The sequence below is a fragment of the Aphis gossypii genome, unplaced genomic scaffold (genome assembly GCF_020184175.1).
Source record: "Aphis gossypii isolate Hap1 unplaced genomic scaffold, ASM2018417v2 Contig00908, whole genome shotgun sequence".
NCBI classification, from domain to species: Eukaryota; Metazoa; Arthropoda; class Insecta; order Hemiptera; family Aphididae; genus Aphis; species Aphis gossypii.
The window spans coordinates 19,132-39,722 of NW_026083353.1; the positions used below are offsets into that span (position 1 = coordinate 19,132).

Below are 20,591 nucleotides of genomic sequence, written 5' to 3' on the forward strand. Positions count from 1 at the left end.
GAAATACTGTTTTTTTGAAAAAATCAATTTATATGTAATACTTGGCGAAGGAGTAAGTTTTCAGATTCGAAATTCACATAAATGATCTAATACGTTGACCAATGAATTTAAATACATAAAAATGTAAAAAATGTCAAATATTTTTCTTACTTGGTCCCACACCTACTTGTTGATAGATTTTTCTAAAAAAACTAGTTTTACGTATTTTTCGCAGTGTAAAATAAGAGCCATCATTTTTCAAACACATTGTACACCTTAAGTTTACGTCGAAGTATGATTTAGAACAATAATTATGTGGAATATTTCCGAATTTAATGTGAAACTCAAAGAAATACTGTTTTTTTGAAAAAATCAATTTATGTGTAATACTTGGCGAAGGAGTAAGTTTTCAGATTCGAAATTTCACATAAATGATCTAATACGTTGACCAATGAATTTAAATATATAAAAATGTATAAAATGTCAAATTTATTTTTCTTACTTGGTCCACAGCTACTTGTTGATAGATTTTTCTAAAAAAACTAGTTTTACGTATTTTTCGCAGTGTAAAATAAGAGCCATCATTTTTCAAACACATTGTACACCTTAAGTTTAGCGTCGAAGTATGATTTAGAACAATAATTATGTGGAATATTTCCGAATTTAATGTGAAACTCCAAGAAATACTGTTTTTTTGAAAAAATCAATTTATGTGTAATACTTGGCGAAGGAGTAAGTTTTCAGATTCGAAATTTCACATGAATGATCTAATACTTGACCAATGAATTTAAATACATAAAAATGTAAAAAATGTCAAATTTATTTTTCTTACTGGGTCACAGCTACTTGTTGATAGATTTTTCTAAAAAAACTAGTTTTACGTATTTTTCGCAGTGTAAAATAAGAGCCATCATTTTTTAAACACATTGTACACCTTAAGTTTACGTCGAAGTATGATTTAGAAAAATGATTATGTGGAATATTTCCGAATTTAATGTGAAACTCAAAGAAATACTGTTTTTTTGAAAAAATCAATTTATGTGTAATACTTGGCGAAGGAGTAAGTTTTCAGATTCGAATTTCACATAAATGATCTAATACGTTGACCAATGAATTTAAATATAAAAATGTATAAAATGTCAAATTTATTTTTCTTACTTGGTCCACAGCTACTTGTTGATAGATTTTTCTAAAAAAACTAGTTTTACGTATTTTTCGCAGTGTAAAATAAGAGCCATCATTTTTCAAACACATTGTACACCTTAAGTTTACGTCGAAGTATGATTTAGAACAATAATTATGTGGAATATTTCCGAATTTAATGTGAAACTCAAAGAAATACTGTTTTTTTGAAAAAATCAATTTATGTGTAATACTTGGCGAAGGAGTAAGTTTACAGATTCGAAATTTCACATAAATGATCTAATACGTTGACCAATGAATTTAAATACATAAAAATGTAAAAAATGTCAAATTTATTTTTCTTACTTGGTCCACAGCTACTACTTTGATAGATTTTTCTAAAAAAAAACTATTAGTTTTACGTATTTTTCGCAGTGTAAAATAAGAGCCATCATTTTTCAAACACATTGTACACCTTAAGTTTACGTCGTCGAAGTATGATTTAGAACAATAATTATGTGGAATATTTCCGAATTTAATGTGAAACTCAAAGAAATACTGTTTTTTTGAAAAAATCAATTTATGTGTAATACTTGGCGAAGGAGTAAGTTTTCAGATTCGAAATTTCACATAAATGATCTAATACGTTGACCAATGAATTTAAATACATAAAAATGTATAAAATGTCAAATTTATTTTTCTTACTTGGTCCACAGCTACCTACTTGTTGATAGATTTTTCTAAAAAAACTAGTTTTACGTATTTTTTGCAGTGTAAAATAAGAGCCATCATTTTTCAAACACATTGTACACCTTAAGTTTACGTCGAAGTATGATTTAGAACAATAATTATGTGGAATATTTCCGAATTTAATGTGAAACTCAAAGAAATACTGTTTTTTTGAAAAAATCAATTTATGTGTAATACTTGGCGAAGAGAGTAAGTTTTCAGATTCGAAATTTCACATAAATGATCTAATACGTTGACCAATGAATTTAAATATATAAAAATGTATAAAATGTCAAATTTATTTTTCTTACTTGGTCCACAGCTACTTGTTGATAGATTTTTCTAAAAAAACTAGTTTTACGTATTTTTCGCAGTGTAAAATAAGAGCCATCATTTTTCAAACACATTGTACACCTTAAGTTTACGTCGAAGTATGATTTAGAACAATAATTATGTGGAATATTTCCGAATTTAATGTGAATTTCCAAGAAATACTGTTTTTTTGAAAAAATCAATTTATGTGTAATACTTGGCGAAGGAGTAAGTTTTCAGATTCGAAATTTCACATGAATGATCTAATTCATTGACCAATGAATTTAAATACATAAAAATGTAAAAAATGTCAAATTTATTTTTTTACTGGGTCCTCAGCTACTTGTTGATAGATTTTTCTAAAAAAACTAGTTTTACGTATTTTTCGCAGTGTAAAATAAGAGCCATCATTTTTCAAACACATTGTACACCTTAAGTTTACGTCGAAGTATGATTTAGAAAAATGATTATGTGGAATATTTCCGAATTTAATGTGAAACTCAAAGAAATACTGTTTTTTTGAAAAAATCAATTTATGTGTAATACTTGGCGAAGGAGTAAGTTTTCAGATTCGAAATTTCACATAAATGATCTAATACGTTGACCAATGAATTTAAATACATAAAAATGTAAAAAATGTCAAATGATGTGTTTTTCTTACTCAGTCTACTACTATTTTTTTTAGTTTTACAGTGCTCTTTAATAGTTTAATTTTAATGTATACTTATTAGACAACATCCTCACCCGTTGACAATTCCTTGACCTGCTGAAATGTAGATATAAGTGGGAAGTAAAGAAGTTCCTCAGATCATAATAATTTTGTTATGATGTTCTTATTTTGTTATATTTTTATATCATATTATATTATATATTAGTATTTATTACACTACTGTAGTTGGCAATGTGTTAAACGTCAATCATTAATTTACTACTACCATTATCATTTTCTATATTCACGTCAACCGTTGTTAGAAATATAATCTACTGTCATAGCATGTAGAGGGATTCGCCAAATGCATTTAACAATGTGCTTATTTAAATTTTGATTCTTGGAATTTTTAAGTTTACATGATTCCATTCTATTTTATCAATTATACTATGAATTTTATTGTAAGCTACTAAGCTTCTTAGGGATAATATTTTGTTGTATTAATAATGGTTTGGACTGGGAATAGGATGAGGAGTTATGATTATTTGGAAATTTTAGCAATTATTATTAATCAACATTGTATTTTAATAATTCTTAAAATTTATCCGATTGGTACTAAAATCAACTCTTACACGCATTTTGTACTTTATGCAATATCAGTGTCACTTGATAATATCCTTATGTTTAAATTATGAGTGTTCATTTAAAAGCTATTCATTTTAATTTATATTTAATGATTTCCAAAATAAAAAAAATATTTACATGTTCTTTTAATAATTTACTGTAAAATGGTATGTTGTCGTTTGAAAAAATAAGTGGTTTGTATTTCTACTCATTTTTAATGTTTCAAACAAAATGTGTTAAGATATAGGCGTTTTCCTTAAGTATATGTAAAAAGTTACAATAATGTTTGAACTATAATGTATTATTATCAAAAAATAAAATGATGATAATGTACATTATCGGTGAACCACTCTGTATACTATAACAGTGTTGCGAGTTCCATGTGTGATGTATAATATTATGCATCACGAGTTATCGCGTTTTGTATGGCTGCGGGCGCGATCGACACCCACAACCGGCTGCGCTAAAAAATAATAATGATCTATGATAGGCCGTTCAGTATTCGCAGATCGTCCGAGCAGGCCAAGTCGATAACATTCGAACCGCGCCGCGCCCAAATATAACAACAATAAAAATTATAATTTTTTTAATAATAATTAATGTGTCGACGTGTAAGTCGTACTTGTCGCAGTCTCTGTTGCAGCCCCTAATTCTGTTGCAGTCGTTGCGATCGTAACCTACAAAAAGATGCGGTCGACAGCGATCGTCGTGATGGCAGCTCTCCAGTTGTTTTCAGGTGCGCCCCGTGCATAAGTTGTCGGTATATTATAAAACGAAAATCGGCTCGCATTACATCAATGTTATAATTTTTTGTCATTTAGTTAGTGAATTGTCACGTAATTGTTGCTTGTAATATAAATTGAACTCGGGAGTTTTAAAAGTCAAAATTGATAAAATACTCGCAAATCAAAAAATCTTAAGTCTGTCAACGATATTATTAGGTAGGTAGGTAAGCAAAAAGCCATTATTCGCAAATTGAAATTCAAAAATTATGACTATTCATTATTTACAAAACAATATCTAAGTATAGAGCATGTATTATATAATATTGATAATTATATTTTCAAACGATCGAACAATTCGGAACTCGGCATAGCCGTAAAAATAAATATTTTCGGCAAGTACCTACTCTCGAAGATAGGTCAACACCATACTGTTAAAACGTTTTTGGACACTTTTTGACTTATTATTAATCTCTATCGACTTATCGGCTATAACACGCAGCTGCCAAGCACAATATGACGTCTTACGCGTAAACCATTTTACAAGGACATTCCGACCGATACGGATTAATATAATTTTTTGATAATATTTGCGTTGTTTTAAATAATTATTTCCCTACACGAACCGTTTGCAGGCGAAGCCGTGGCCGGCGGCGTGGCCAAGCGGTGGACGCCCGACGTGGACTTCGAAGCGCCGCGCAACTGGGACGCGGGACACGTCCCGTCGTCCGTGGACGTGGCCGTGTTCCAGGAGGACACTTGGTCCCGGTGGTGGTGCCGGCCGCCGGTGTGGACGTGTGCGAGATCGTGTTGCCCGTCAACGGTCAGCTGATCTTGGAGCCCAACGCCCGCTTGGGCATCTCCGCGTCGTCCCAAGCGATGGGCGGTTGTACGGGACAGAGTGAGTAATAATACAATATAATTAATTGTTATTATTATTATGCAAAGTGGCGATCAAACTTTTCGTTTAGCGCATCCTGTGTAGCGTGTGCACGTCGCATTTGAATGTTGGCGACGGAACAGTCGTCACCCGTAGGACCGAACTGTACAAAACGTTACGTCGGTAAATTATTGTTATGAACGTTTTTGTCTGTCTGTATTTTAATTTCTCTCAACTCCGTACGATTACGGGGTCTTTGGCTTCTGGAGATTTAACTTTAAGTTTAAGTCAACGCCGAGGAAGTTAAGCTATAAATTAATAACTATAACAAACGGTTGTAATATATTCCTATTGTTTAGGTAACTCTAAATGATTTAAATATGAATACTGTGATAAATATGAACTTCATTCAGTCTAAGAGAGGTTAGTTAGTTTTTGTAAATACCTCCTGCGTCGCATCCATATAGTGATTTAATTTTTTTTTTTTTTTTTTTTTTTTTAATAACAACTAAATAAATATTTAGTTAAATGTGCGTTTTACTATAATCACTTTTTATTACAACGACCAACCGTATTTCCTTATAAGCAGTCATACATTAAAAAAATTAATATTATATACTTTGAAATTTATCAGAACCAAGAAATTCAGAATCACAATCATAATAAATGCATTATTAAATAATAAAAAGAAGTGAGCATGTTTAATAAATCACCCTATAATTGGTAGAAAATGACTTACAAAATAATGCATAAAAGTTTGATCTATATTTATTGTACATAATAATTTATTATAATCGTAAAATTTTAAAACCAATATTTTTCAACATAGTTAATGTATGCATGACATTTCATGTAATTAAACTCACTCGTTTATCGTGTATTATTTTTAAAATGAATGATTAATGACAATTGACAGACAACAAAAATGCTCTGAACTGAATAAAAAAATAACCATAAAATGTCCTCTTGTGTAAAAACTAAATATTCGTTAAAAAAATGTATTGAATAATAGTTTTGGGTGATAACATTGTAAATATTCTATTCTACTAAAGATAAACTTAAGTAAAACAATAATATAATAATATTTATGCATACAAATATTATTTTAATCTTTTTTAAATGATTTAATTAATAATATTTATTTTTTATTATTTTTAATTATTCTTATGGAAATAAAACGAAAAGAAATAATACTAAAACATCTGTGTAGTGTGTACATATCATTCAATGAAGCAGTGCTACATTGTACCTATGCTTTGTCTTAATAATTATCAAATAAAGAAAAATATATTATGTGAATATTCGAAAAAAATATGCACCAATAAATATTATACAATAATATACGAGTACAATACGGCGCTTTATATACCTCAAGTCATAAATATTATGCAAAATGCATTCTATACATACTAGAAGTGTAACGCGACAAAAATGTTAACAGAACTTATTAATTCCATTATAAGTCCATAATACATAATAATAAAACCTGAAATTAAAATCATTAAATGTTTCATTAAACGTCTTGTTTATGTCCCGATTTACAAAAAATTGTTTCTTTTATCTAATATTTTATGTTGATTGTATTTACTTATTAATAAATAATAGTTATAATATACAATATTTAATTAATAATATTATGTATATTTTAATACATATATTAGTATACAATCAACATCAATGTATTTTTTTTATTGTAATGACACTCCCTTGCATAAACTTGTTGGGGGGAGCAGCAAAACTAATTTTTTTATTCCTTGATCGAATTTTAATTTATTTCTCCACTTTTATGTATGTTCAGTACTTTTAACTGGTAACTTTGTTAACTTTGTCATTATTACATATTTTCAGCTGTGATGTTTAAACAAAACGCCCCGATGGAATGGGTGGATCCGGACAACTGGTCGAGTGAAAATATTAACATAGCAACGCCACACGTGGAACGGATACCTTGCGTACACGATACCGTCGTGTTTAACCCTGGTCATTCATTTTCGGTCATCGTGCCCGACGTTCCAATCACCATTGGATCAATGAAGTACGGGAACCAAGTGAGTTCGATTCGGCTGCTATCGTGAGCTTTCGTTTAAAAATTTATGCTTAATAGCAATTGTTATTCGTATGATTGCAACATTATATTTTAGATATCACTAAGTGTCACTATTAGGATAAAAATAGTTGGTGAAGTGGTCCGAAATCGAAATTAAAAAAATTGTTATCCCGTATTCCAAACAGGATTTTTTTTTTGTATTCAACAACGATTTTAATTCCAAATTAAATATCACACAATATTTCTTGCTAAGTCCGCGTGTGAATCATTAATAGTATGTCATATTTTTTTTACGCCACTGTTATTTTTCTAAATGAAACTTTGACTTTAATGTCAACTACTCTATTGTATTGTGAATCAATAAATAAATGTAATCATCAGAATTCTTGTGGGGAATTTAGAGTTCTTTTGTGGTAAATAGAGAGATTTAGGTGAGCGTATGGTTTTAGTCGTATTTCGCTGATAAAAATTGGTTAATCAAAACAATGATTTTTTTTTTGTTGTATTCAAATTTATTATCACTATACAACTCTGCACGAATAATATATAATATATTATATATATATATATATATTAATAAACAGAATATTTTATACTTAACAAGCTTAAACGTAATTCTCTATGGAAATTATATTCTTCTACAGAAATACAAAGTTTAACATAATGTTTAATAATAGTTTAGATGTAATGGTGCAATATTCATTAAAACAAAATCAGACTTCCATAAAATATTTAAAAGGTTTTAACAGCGCATAGTTTTTTGTGGTCGCATAAAACTGGTTATTTATGGTACCTAACTATTATGGAAGCAAAAACTATTCACCTAAATGTATATTATTTTCTACAGATCATATAGTTTGGTTAACAGTTTATAAATAACGATCTAATTATAATTATAATATAATGCATTTCACCGCATGCTCGCTGAGTGGCTACAGCGTTACTGCAACCCCTTGGGCCTTGGGAAAATATATTCTATATAATACATTATAATAAAATAGATATCGTATCTTTTCCGCGGTATGCATATATAATAAACCATATATATAATATATATTATACACTATATACAGGCTCGATAAGAGCAGTAAGCAATATTAATGTTATTTATTAACGTAAAACTGGTGCATGCGTTGTAATAATAAATATTATTAAAATATATGTATTGCAATTTGCAGTGGTATAATATAACAGTAATAAGTATAACAACGCATTCTGTGTTTATTTTAAAATATTATAAACTCGCAACAGCGGTATCGCGAATCTATAGACACGGAGTACGTACACTTACTATTGTACATTAATGATAAACATAATTATATTATTCTAGACGTTCGGTCTAAATGAATTGAACGAATTTCTTTTGTCGGACGTCGGCGACCAAGAACTAAAGAGTTCTTCCACCGACAACGATGTGTCCATTACATTGACGTCGACGCTCTGCGAAGATAGTACAGGATGTGAATGCGGTACTCAACAACTTTTTGACCAAGTATGCAAAGTGGCTTCAAAGCGCTGTTATAGTAAATTAGGCTGCATAAGTCCAGTGAAACCAATCGGCCATTGTTGTTGGACTTGTGGTAAGATGTTTAATGCACACATAATATTATTGTCTTTGGTTTAATGATATACTAATTTATTCGATTCGAGTCGTGAATTTAATTTAACTGTAAAACATTGCACGTGTATATTATATGAGTGTGTGTAAATAAAACGATTCTTTTAAAAGTAAATACAGAAGAAAAAAATGTACGCGCGTATAATAGTACCTATGAAAATATATTTTTTCACGTAATCTTAACTTTAAACACTTATAAAGTTACAACTAATTAACTACTCGCTCGAAATACATTTTTTTTTATAAATACTAGTTAATACACAAAATATTTCTTTTAGAACAAAATTATATACATAATAACAATTATATAGTAATAATAGTATAAATATAAATATAACTTTGTCATATTTAAATAAACATCCTGTACATATTATATATAATAGCAGTTAACTAGTAATCAGTGTTATTAGAAAAAAAACTGTATTCATTATTATTGTTTGATTTTATTCTAGGAGCTTATTTTTTAATTAATTACAACCCAAATAGTTTTATCGAAGAAAAATTCAGTGAAGAATTTAAAAAAGACATAGTAAAATTAAACTCAACATTTGAAAAATATCAACTTTCTTATTATATGAGTAAACTGTTGAACGGAAAAATCCAAGTTGTATTGGCGAGTGATGCAAAATATGTGGATGAAATAAGTGAAATAGCTAACACTATACACTCGTTGCTGAATTCTTGTAAGTTATTACTTATAATAAATATTATTATATATCATATTATCATAATATATACTCAGATAATTAAACATCATAATTTAAAAAATAAAACATGATTTTGGTACGAGAATGTATGGTGTAATTATTTGGTTAAAAATAATCAAACTTTCAAACTAATCAATTATCAGACATAATAATTTATGTATTCAAATAATACTATAATATTATACAACATAAAACAGGGTGAGTGACACATTTATATTATTAAAATATGATTTTTAATGATGTTCTTTTGATTTAGATAAACTTGATATAAAAATTTAAATTGTTTTCTAAGGTTCTATTATAAAAATAAAATCATTAACTATATGCAGGGTATTCAATAATAATATTATGTTTACGTCACTTTTGAAGTTTATGTAAAGATGGTCCAATTTGCAGGACGAAAGTAGTGAAAAATTATGTACATAATTTGCATGTATAAATGTGTGATATATATCTACAATATAACGTCAATAATAGAGGCGGTGGTGTTCAAAAAATTCTATGAAATTGGAACTAAAAGATTATTAAAATACCACCATCTCTTGAAATTCCAAATATTTTACACCATAAAAGAAATTTTTTATTTTGTAATTTTAATAAAAATATTATATTATATTTACCACTAATGTAATTCTTCTCTTTTACGAGATCTTTGACAGCTTTTACAACTTATTTTATGCATACATTTTATCTGTTTTAAGTTTAATTTTAAGTTATGTATCATAATTTCATATTTTCATAATAATAAACTTTTCAATATTTTATTAATAGGCGAGTATATCGTGTAGTATAATACGATATAATACATTGTCGTATGTGTTTGTTTATATAGTACAACTACTATTGTTCTAAAAAAAAAATTAGCTTTTTGCTTGGCTTTTTTTACTCAATTTTAAAATATGTTTATTACATTTTTAAAAATATAATAAATAAAAATTTAGATTACTCGAAATATTTTTTTCTTTTTAAAACGTATATGCTATTATTAAATTAAAAAATGTTTTATGGATAACTGCTGGAATAATCAAATTTCATTGTGTTGATTTTTCATAGATGCAATTAAAATTACTTTTGGAACATAATAGTGTATGATTAGTAGATGATAATATACTGTAGTGTTAATATAATAATACACGTGTGTGTTATTTTTTTAACAATAGATTTACAAAAAAACTACAATGTAAGATCGAGCTAATTTTTTAGTGGTGTGTTTTGTGTTTACTCATTGATGATGGTGTATTATTTTTTATAGATCGGGGCGTGACGAATGTGAACATGTTCAACTCGGGGCTGTCGTATGACGCTGACGGGATGACATACGGTCAAATAGCCCTAACCACATGTATCGTCATATTTTCCTGCATGTTGGCAATTATGGTTTACTACAACAAAGACTGGTAAACACACAATCATATATTATTATGTATTTTACTAATAATGATTTTTAATGATTAAATTAGCAATGAAAACCTATAAACGGTCGAATGGTTTGTCTGATTAACACAAATAAATGCCATGCGCGTCATATTAAAAAACTTTGCAAGTTCATCGTCGGCATCTTTCGAACTTTTTGAAACTTTTTTATGCGATCGCTAACGTATATATTGTATTGTATTATTTATATTTAATTTTTAGTTTTAAATATCATAATTCTGTCATTTAATGGCATTAAAAAAAAAAAAAAAATTAAATATATCCAGTTTTATCAGCGACATTATTGCATGCCTGTCTACCGCTTACAAATATTTACATAATGTTATGTATTTTCATGCAATTAGATAATGTTTAAAACTATTGAATTAGTAAGGTTATATTTGACTGATTTTTCACTGAAACATACTTATATATAAGAACTTAAATCTAAAAACATATTTATCCTCATTTTTTCTTTAATTTAATTCATATTTTCCCTTAAATTTGATTTTGAAGTATATGATTTTAAGAATTATTATTAATAGTGATTTTTGTTGATTATTAGAATAATTGAAAAATAGTCATTTAAATAAGATTGATTGATCTAAGTAAACTTAATAACAAATTTATAGTTTTGTTGAGTGAATGTATGATGAATAAAAAGTATAAGTGCTTGGTTTTTTGGCGACGAATATATTGCGATGGTTACTCGTCCACCATACTAATTATGTTACATTTGAATAATTGATACTCGTATTTATTTTATATTATACTAATACAGTACATGTAGAAATACACAATAATGATCAAAAATCACTTATCCACTGACTATACTGTCTATATTAGTGTGTGACTGTGTGTGTATGTGTAATGTGTAGGTATAGTATGTCTTAGAAAATTGCCTATATATAACTCCTTCAAAACAATCAGTATCGAATCATAATAAACTTTGGTCAATCGGAAACTTTTATCGTCTGAGTGATTGGTAGGGGATGAGTGGAGGGAAAATATGGATCAGTAACGTAATACATATTTTATAATACACTAATATAGCACAGACAATTGATTTCGAAAAACATTTTTTGTGAGATTATTTTCTTGATACTTGAGTATATACCTATATATTTATGGCATTATATATTTTATCTGCAATATGTACTATAGACCGTAAATAATAGCTAAGTAGATGTGGTATTAAATTGATTTTTTGTATCATCGTCGAAATTTGTTATGATTTTATCTTTTTTCGTCAAATACATCTGCAAGAATATACTGTTTCGGTGAAATGTGCTATCGGATAAGACAAGGAACAATGAATGCTGTGTGTGGGTCGCGAGTGGGTGCGCGTATAGTGAATTGTGTCATACTTATACTGCCCGCTAGCTTTATAACGATTCGGTGCCACAGAGTCGCTATAAAAATCGGGTAAATATTGGGTAATAAATATAAGCTACAAAGGTCGAGTAACAAAAGCCGACTTAATGGTTTATAAAGTGTACAATGTACATGTATATAATATGATATATGCGTATAGCATTATTTATAGAAGAATTTTTATCGTGAACCAGAAAATATCTTATGAAATTCAATAATTATTTTAAATTTGTCTACATTAAATATTAATAGATAAAATTATATATTAATATTTATCAATAGTATTTTTTTTTTTAAATAAAAAATGAAATTGTATTTTCTAAAATTTAAGATAAAAGAATCACCCTATGGAATATAATATGTACATAATAATACACTGTACGATGTAATGACAAACAATCATCTTTTCTTGGACAGGAAATCGCTATTGTCAGGTTCCGGGTCTAGTACTGGTGCTGTATTCGTAAAATTCAAAAACGATACTAACGATGCAGTGGAACTAATCGATGAAGACGTCCGATTGCAACGTAAGACTTCGTTCGACAACCCCACTTATGGAGCAGTGGAGAGTATGAAAAAATCACAGGTATCTATCGGTCAAAATAAATATAACATAATATTATATTAAACTACATATTTATCTTATAAATACAATGATATCTGTATCCGTAAACCGAAGAATTAGTATAAAAATTAACTCTATTGAAGTCCCGTTTTGTATGCTATTTCTATATAATGTAGACTTTCACATTATATTATAATATATCTGTAAAAAAATTATTCCATTTAAACTCAAAAGCTTATCACTCAAAATTATGTCCTGCGCGTGGTAGACTGCAGTGATAGTATATACCCTCTTAACACTCCCCTTCATCAAATCGAGAGGAAATTATTTACCATGCCGTCTTATAAACGTTTAAATAATAATATTTTTTATAAAATAATTATTTAATAACAATATATGTAATATCGTATATATTTTTTGCTTATCGATCGTGTATGTTTGGTTTTAGACGTTTAGAAAAATCCATTCGTATTCAGATCTATCTGTTTCGACGACACAGAGTGAAGCCATGGATGTAGAACTGAAAGAAACTTTCGAACAAAAGTAATAATATTATGAATTCATAAAATACTTATGTGTACGTTTATTAATTGGCTTATAATATATAACTGTATAAGTGTAACAAATAATAATAATATTTTATTCTTTAACATTACTCATAATTGAATCCATCCGAATCGAATATGAATCAGACTTGTGCTATGTTTTGAGTGTATCATTTTCGCTGTACATGATTATTCAAATAAAACTTTTACCTATTCAAATCGTGTAAAAATGATTATTATTTTAATCGCAAGTATATTATAGTTCCTACACATTGCACACCGGCGGGCCTATTCAAATCGAAACAATTATGCGTTTACACGTGTATCTATCAGATCTCTGGACATGCACAGTTTTTAATTTGTTTTACCGTCCAAAAAGTTACCCTGTAATAACTTAATAGCCCATAGCATAATGGTTTAATATTTTATTACACTTTCAATGCTATATATTGCAGAGACGTGATACCCCGGGGGACTAAAGAGCGTAAGTATTCTAGTATGCGGATAGAAAAACGATAAATTACAACGAGAGCGTAACAATAACAGCAACAACACAATGTATATTTAGTTAAGTTGACATTATACACCTACGACAATAACTTTGACGGTTAAGTCATGCAAAATCAGTAATTTAAATATTTTTTCTTATCTTATAAAAGCTTTGCAAAATAATGCGAAAATCACGAGGAAATTCAAATAGTTAAGTTTACCTAACATCACCGCTCCATGTAAAATTAATGAAAAGTCGAAACACCAAAGTCAGTACAGAAAAATATATAGGTTACGAACAAACACTATTACAGCGATGTTTGTATAGCTTTGCCTAAATTATAAGTAATTTTGTTGATAATCGCCATCGGGCACGTAGTCAGAAAATTTCTATTCGGGAGGCCTACAATTTTGGGCCATTCAGCCCTTGTATTATCTTTCATAATTTGTTTCCTATAGGAAAAACTTGTAAAGCCTGTAGAGGGTTTCTATCTCCATACTCCCCAAACCCTTTATAGGCAGAATCCCATACCAACAATCTTAATAATTTAAAATTTACCTTTAGTAGGTTAAAAAAAAATAATTTTCATATTTTAATATAAATCAAAAATAGTTTTTAAGCAATGTTAATTTATAATTATTAATGAACGTTAATAATACGAATATACGATATTTTAACTATATAAATATACATAATAATATTATAATATTTTATTCTTATTAAATACTAAATAGTTCAATACAAAAATTATTGTTCTGTATTTATGATGTTCAGAAAAACAACCGCAAAAAACATCTAAGTTTAAGTTTTTATAAATTTATTTTGTTTCTATTGAAGCATTTGAAGCCAAATTGACTAGACTATTATTTTGTCATTCGATTTCTCATATAGTTTTTCAACTGTTTAAGGCATGAAAAAGTTCTTTCATGCGCTTAACTGGAAACTAGAACAGTTAAAATAGTAATAGCTGGTTTATACGTTTCACATTGCATTGAATGCAAGCTTTTACTTTTCAAGTAGAACAATAAGTTTAATTATTATTTTTACTTGAACACTAATATGATTTTGATAATTTTTAATAGTTGTTGTTAAATTTTTTAGTTCTGACTAGAAATCTGCTATACTAAGTTTATAATGAACAACTAAAGGTTTCAATTGTTTATAACTTAAAAACTGTTCACATTAAGGGTGTGAGTAAGATATTGATGCCAAAAAACCATGGTTATCTGTAAATTGTCTTTCTAGTTCTTTAATTAGGTATATAATCTAACATGGATATGATAACAAGTACGTGTAGTCTTAAACAATTTTTTATGTAATCTGATTAGTTTCTATAAAGATCTTTAATATGCTCAGTATTTGACACTATATAGTTCTCATTTAATATTATATATTTCACTTTCAGATAACTTTTTCTATGAATATAAAATATATTTGAAAAAATAATAATAGTAATAATATAATAATATACAATAATAAATAAATAAATGAATATATTATTAATAATATATTAATGTATATATTATATACAATTATATTATTATATTGTATTGTATTGTATTGTATTATATTATATTATATTATATTGTGTACTATATTATTCTTATTAATTATTATTAAATCTTAATATTTTTTTTTTATATAATATTATACAATAATACATCTATTATAAGTTATATAATAATATTAGAATCATAATATATTTTATTAATGAATAGTTATCACAATAGATTTATTTGGTGTGTATAAACTATAAGCATAACATGTTTTTGATACTTGGTAAAAAAAGAAATGTATATGAATTTACGGCCCCCTGACTAGGTGACTGATCGCCATACATAATATTATATTCTTTACTTTTATGTGTACAATAAATACACAGTTTTGACCCAAAATAAGCGAACATTTAGACTGCCTATAGGCTATAGTAAATAAGTAAAATACAACTCTATATATGTGACAGTAATTAAGCGAATTTAATACGAATACAATTAATAATATATTATGTAACTCGACAAATTTAAAACACAATGTTTAGTAATTTACGAGTATATTACACATTTATAGTTGTGAATCTTCAAGGTGTTATATTTTAGAAAATATAAAAGTAAGGATAAGATATTTTTATGATATTATATAGAAAATTCATAAATTAGGAGAGTTGAAGAAATAGATATAACATATTATAATGTCGAAAATATATTTTATACGTAGGGCTCGGATATTAAAGCATACGCTTCTTTTTTATACACGAGATAGAAATCTAATTTGTATTCTATATATAAATTCGTTTCATGTCTTTCTGATTCCAAATAAACCAATTTATTACCTATATTATTTTTCAGTTAATTCAGCTGTAGAATTTTTATATATTTATTATGCTACTATAGTAATAATAAAAAAATTGAATTAATAAGAAACGTAAAAACCCAGAATGCGTTATAGGTATTGGATTATTATTGTTTTCATTATCATCTTGTTTATTAAATGTATTAATAACATATAGACTATCGATCTACATAATATAGCAAGCAGTACCTATTCGGTCAGTATGCCTATAACATCGATATCGATCATTTCAAAATTTAAGATTTAATGTTTTAATTTGAAACTTCTTGTATGAAGTATGCACCGATCAATTCAGTGCATGTAGAGAGTGTTTTTCTATGTATAAAAATATTTCGTCGGAGAATATATAGTCAGTTTCACTAGGTACTGAAAATCTAGAGAAATACATGGTAATTAATCGGGTATTTTTTAAATTTAAATTAATTTTTATAACTAGTTTGTGTTAATCTTTGGTCATGTTTTTTATTTTGCTTTAAAAAAAATTAAATATACTTTTTTTTGCTTTTTTAAAACAATCGTGTGCTTTTTTAGTTGCTTATTATGCTTTAAATTCCGAGCCCTATAATAATAAGTAGTGATGTATGACATGTATTATATACATACAACTATTAATTATTATTTATTCATTCTGTAGCCTGTAGGTTAGGTTATGGTCTTTAATAAATATTCCAATCACTACTTTTTTCATTCTTGATTCTAAAACGTATAATTGAAAAAAAAAACAAAAAGTAGCAAACGTTATTATAATTACTTTTCTTTGTTTTTTTAACATTACTTAATTATTGCATTTAATTATTTTATTTAGTCGACAGCTTAGTTTAAAAGTTTTAACTCTAGATACACACGCAAAGTGCTGACTCGTCATTGTCGATTATTATAAAAAATACGTATATTTACACTTTTAAGGAACTTAAGTAGGCAAACATTTTATGCGTGACGTAAATCGTTAGCAGAGTGTCAGGTGAAATATTATCAGTTATATAAATCAATTAAATGACATAATATTAATATGTACATATTTCGAATTAATAAACATAAATATTATTAGGTATGTAAATATTTCAAATGATGTTATCGTCTCATCTCAAATATGGTCAAGTATTTTAATTTTCGATGGTTAATATAGACGTATTTACACATTATTTTTAATTTTATATTTGTAATAAATATTTAATTTAAAATAGATAGGTAGATATAGTTTTTAAATTGTGTTATTATCTATAATAATTATTACAAAATATCCAAAATATTATACAACCTCTTACCCAACGTTTAATATAAATTAAAATAATGGTAAATATTCAGTTTATAGTCAATCTGGAATTATATTTTTGGCTGCATTTTGTCTGATAAAACAGCTAGCTAAGTTAATATCATAATTTTTTTATATATATAAATTATATTTTATGTGTAGTGTAAATGATCTGACTGTCAGAAGCTAAGCTAAATTTATTTATTATTCATGAAATATGATTATATTATTATTTTATCTACGCCATTTATTACTAACGATATGATTCAGTAAAGGCTTATATAGCATAGGATGATATGACTATTTTTATACAAACATAAATTAGTTATATAGTAAGAGCATAAGTACTTGGAAGTGAAATAAGTATTTTTGCAATATTGTAGAAAAATTTAAAATAACAAAAATCGAAGATATTTGTAGCATAGTTAGGTAAAATAGGGAAACTTTTGTACATCGTCGATGAATTAGGACAAATTAAAACTGTAGGTACTGCAGTAATTTCGAGTTCAATATTCTAATTAATATTTAGAATTTATGTATTTATATTTTGATAACAAAAATGCTTAAATTTTTAACTGTTATATCTTTTCTGGTAGTTTAGTTTTTGGTTAGTACTTTAAGAGATCAAATTTGAAAGTTTTCAATATTCTTCTTAGTAATTTAGAAAAAAAAAGTAGGAAAAATGGACATTTTTACACAAAAGTAATTTTTCATTTAATTATTTTATTATTTTATTTTAATTCAAAAACAAATAACCATAGATATTTGAAATTTTCAATTGGAAGTTACAATATAATTTATACATACGAAAATAAAAACAAAAATAGGTAGAATATTATAATATATAATTAACTCTTTTATTTTGATTTATTTATTAATAATTATTGTCATATAAATAATATTTTAAATGTCATAAATGACAGCCGTAACAATTGAGTAACCGCTAAAATGTCATTATGTACTGCAGATATTTTTTTATACAATCTTAAAAACAGTACCATATAGTTATAACCACAATCATTTTATAATAATATAAGACTATAAAATACATATAACAAATCAAGTGCAAAATTTAATTTTAATTATTTGCCATAATTTTGTTAAAAATTATATGATGAAGGTGGTTGCACACACCACACAAAAAATGTTAGCATATTAAATTTATAGAATTGTATATAGTTTTTATCAGAGGGACTAATTGCAGTATACTTGGAGCTAAATTTTCTAAATTCTCCTAATTAGACTATTAAATTTGAAAGTTAACAATATAAATACAATTAACAAATTATAAATTACCTATTTGGTTATATATGCTATTATATAATAATAACTAAATAGTTAATGACATAAGTATAACCGTATAGATAGTAGATAATAGACATATTAAATTATATGTCATTATAATAAATTCAAATAATGTGTATAAAATATATCTGACGTTTACTTGTGTCAATCAGTTATAATTTTTTTGGTAACTTGTTGCAGAAATTGCAGGTATAAAATAAACATAATATACCAATAACTTAGTCATAATATTATTGAAAATATTATCAAATTCGATTTTATTTCTATTATACGAGAAGAAACCACATAACATAATAAACTTATAAACCTACATATTATACACATAAAAAGTAATAGTGTATAAATACTTGGCAACCGAGACATGTAGATTTATTAATTTATTTATTGCCATATCGCAAACGTTAAGTTTCTGTAATCCATTATTTAGTGAACGGACGATAGCAAATAAGAAAAAAAATATAATTTTTTCTTTCATGAAGTGTGTTACTATAATGTAATAGCGACAAATATGACATTATTGCGTTAGGTACTTTATCACATTATTCATTAATGTGATTAAGTCAAAGAAATTAAATTTCTTTTTTGGGACTTGGTTTTTATAAATTTTATGTTTACGTATATATTACTATTTTATTTTTTTACCTGATTAAGTATATTATACATTAAAATGTACTATGTATAGTCCGAGTCAAATGTTCAACAAATAACATTTTTTATAGGGCATATAAATACATTAATACATACAACAAATATGTTTATAAATATATTGTTGCCTGTTGGGACCAGTAAATTATAAAAACTATTTTTTATATTGATTATTATTAGTAGCTAAAAAATATCAATACAAAATAGGTACTTTACATTCTATTATGTATTATTATACATTAGTTTTGGTAAACCAATGGTCAATAGATTTACAAGTGCAAATAATAACCAAAAAATAACTAACATCACGTTCCATTTTATGATAATCAATTTGAAATTATTTTTATAAATATTAAAATGTTAATATAAAACAATATTATTGATTATATAATATTAAACTAAAACACAAAATGTTAGTCTAGTATTTATATTTGTTTGAAATTCAATTTTTATTTATCAACATTTTTAGAAAAATATTCTGCCTAGGAATATGAAATTAATGTAGGTATAATATAATATAGTAATTCAAAAAATACAAATAAAAAATTTAAAAAGGTATACCTAAATAGTAAATTGTACACAAAAATGATGTTTTGTAATAAAATTGAATAATATAAAAAAAAAAATCATTTTCAAAACCAAATACCATTAATACATTTTAAGATGAGTATTAAATATTTTTTTGTTGAATAATATTTTTAGTACCTATATTATTTCGTATATCTAACTTATTATTAAATCAAATATAACTTTAAAGGACATTTAAATGTTATTTTTGGGGGGACAACGTTTAATGTCACTATCGTCATACATAATGAAGAAGCCTTGAAGAAAAATATAATATTACTAATGAACATAAATATTGTTTGTTTCTTTTATTTGTATTATTTATAAAAACCATTAACTGCGTAAGAGAACATAAATAATACATATGATAATAGTACATCTAAATAAAAGCAATTCATCATAATACAACTTTTTTGTTCTATAGGATATTGTAATACATTATTCTTAAAAACGAAATAATAATGATAATATAATAAATAATATTTAGTAAATATTTTAATTTGAATGACGTACCAAATGTTAAATTATTTTTTCTATTTAGATAATAATAATATGTTAATACGATAGTACGATAGTCATTAATAGATTGGTAGTTCTGAGTGGACAATGTTCTCTGCAGTGTGATATACAATACAATGTACCTATACATTTTATTAAACCGCTACGCGGAGTATATAATGTAAGTATTGTGTATTCC

General features: G+C 26.4%; 1 pseudogene; it reads left to right on the plus strand.

The window, feature by feature from the left end:
* The first annotated feature begins 3,904 nt into the window (after positions 1–3,904).
* On the plus strand, positions 3,905–13,511 carry LOC126555545 (protein amnionless-like; annotated as a pseudogene).
* The last annotated feature ends 7,080 nt before the right edge of the window (positions 13,512–20,591 follow it).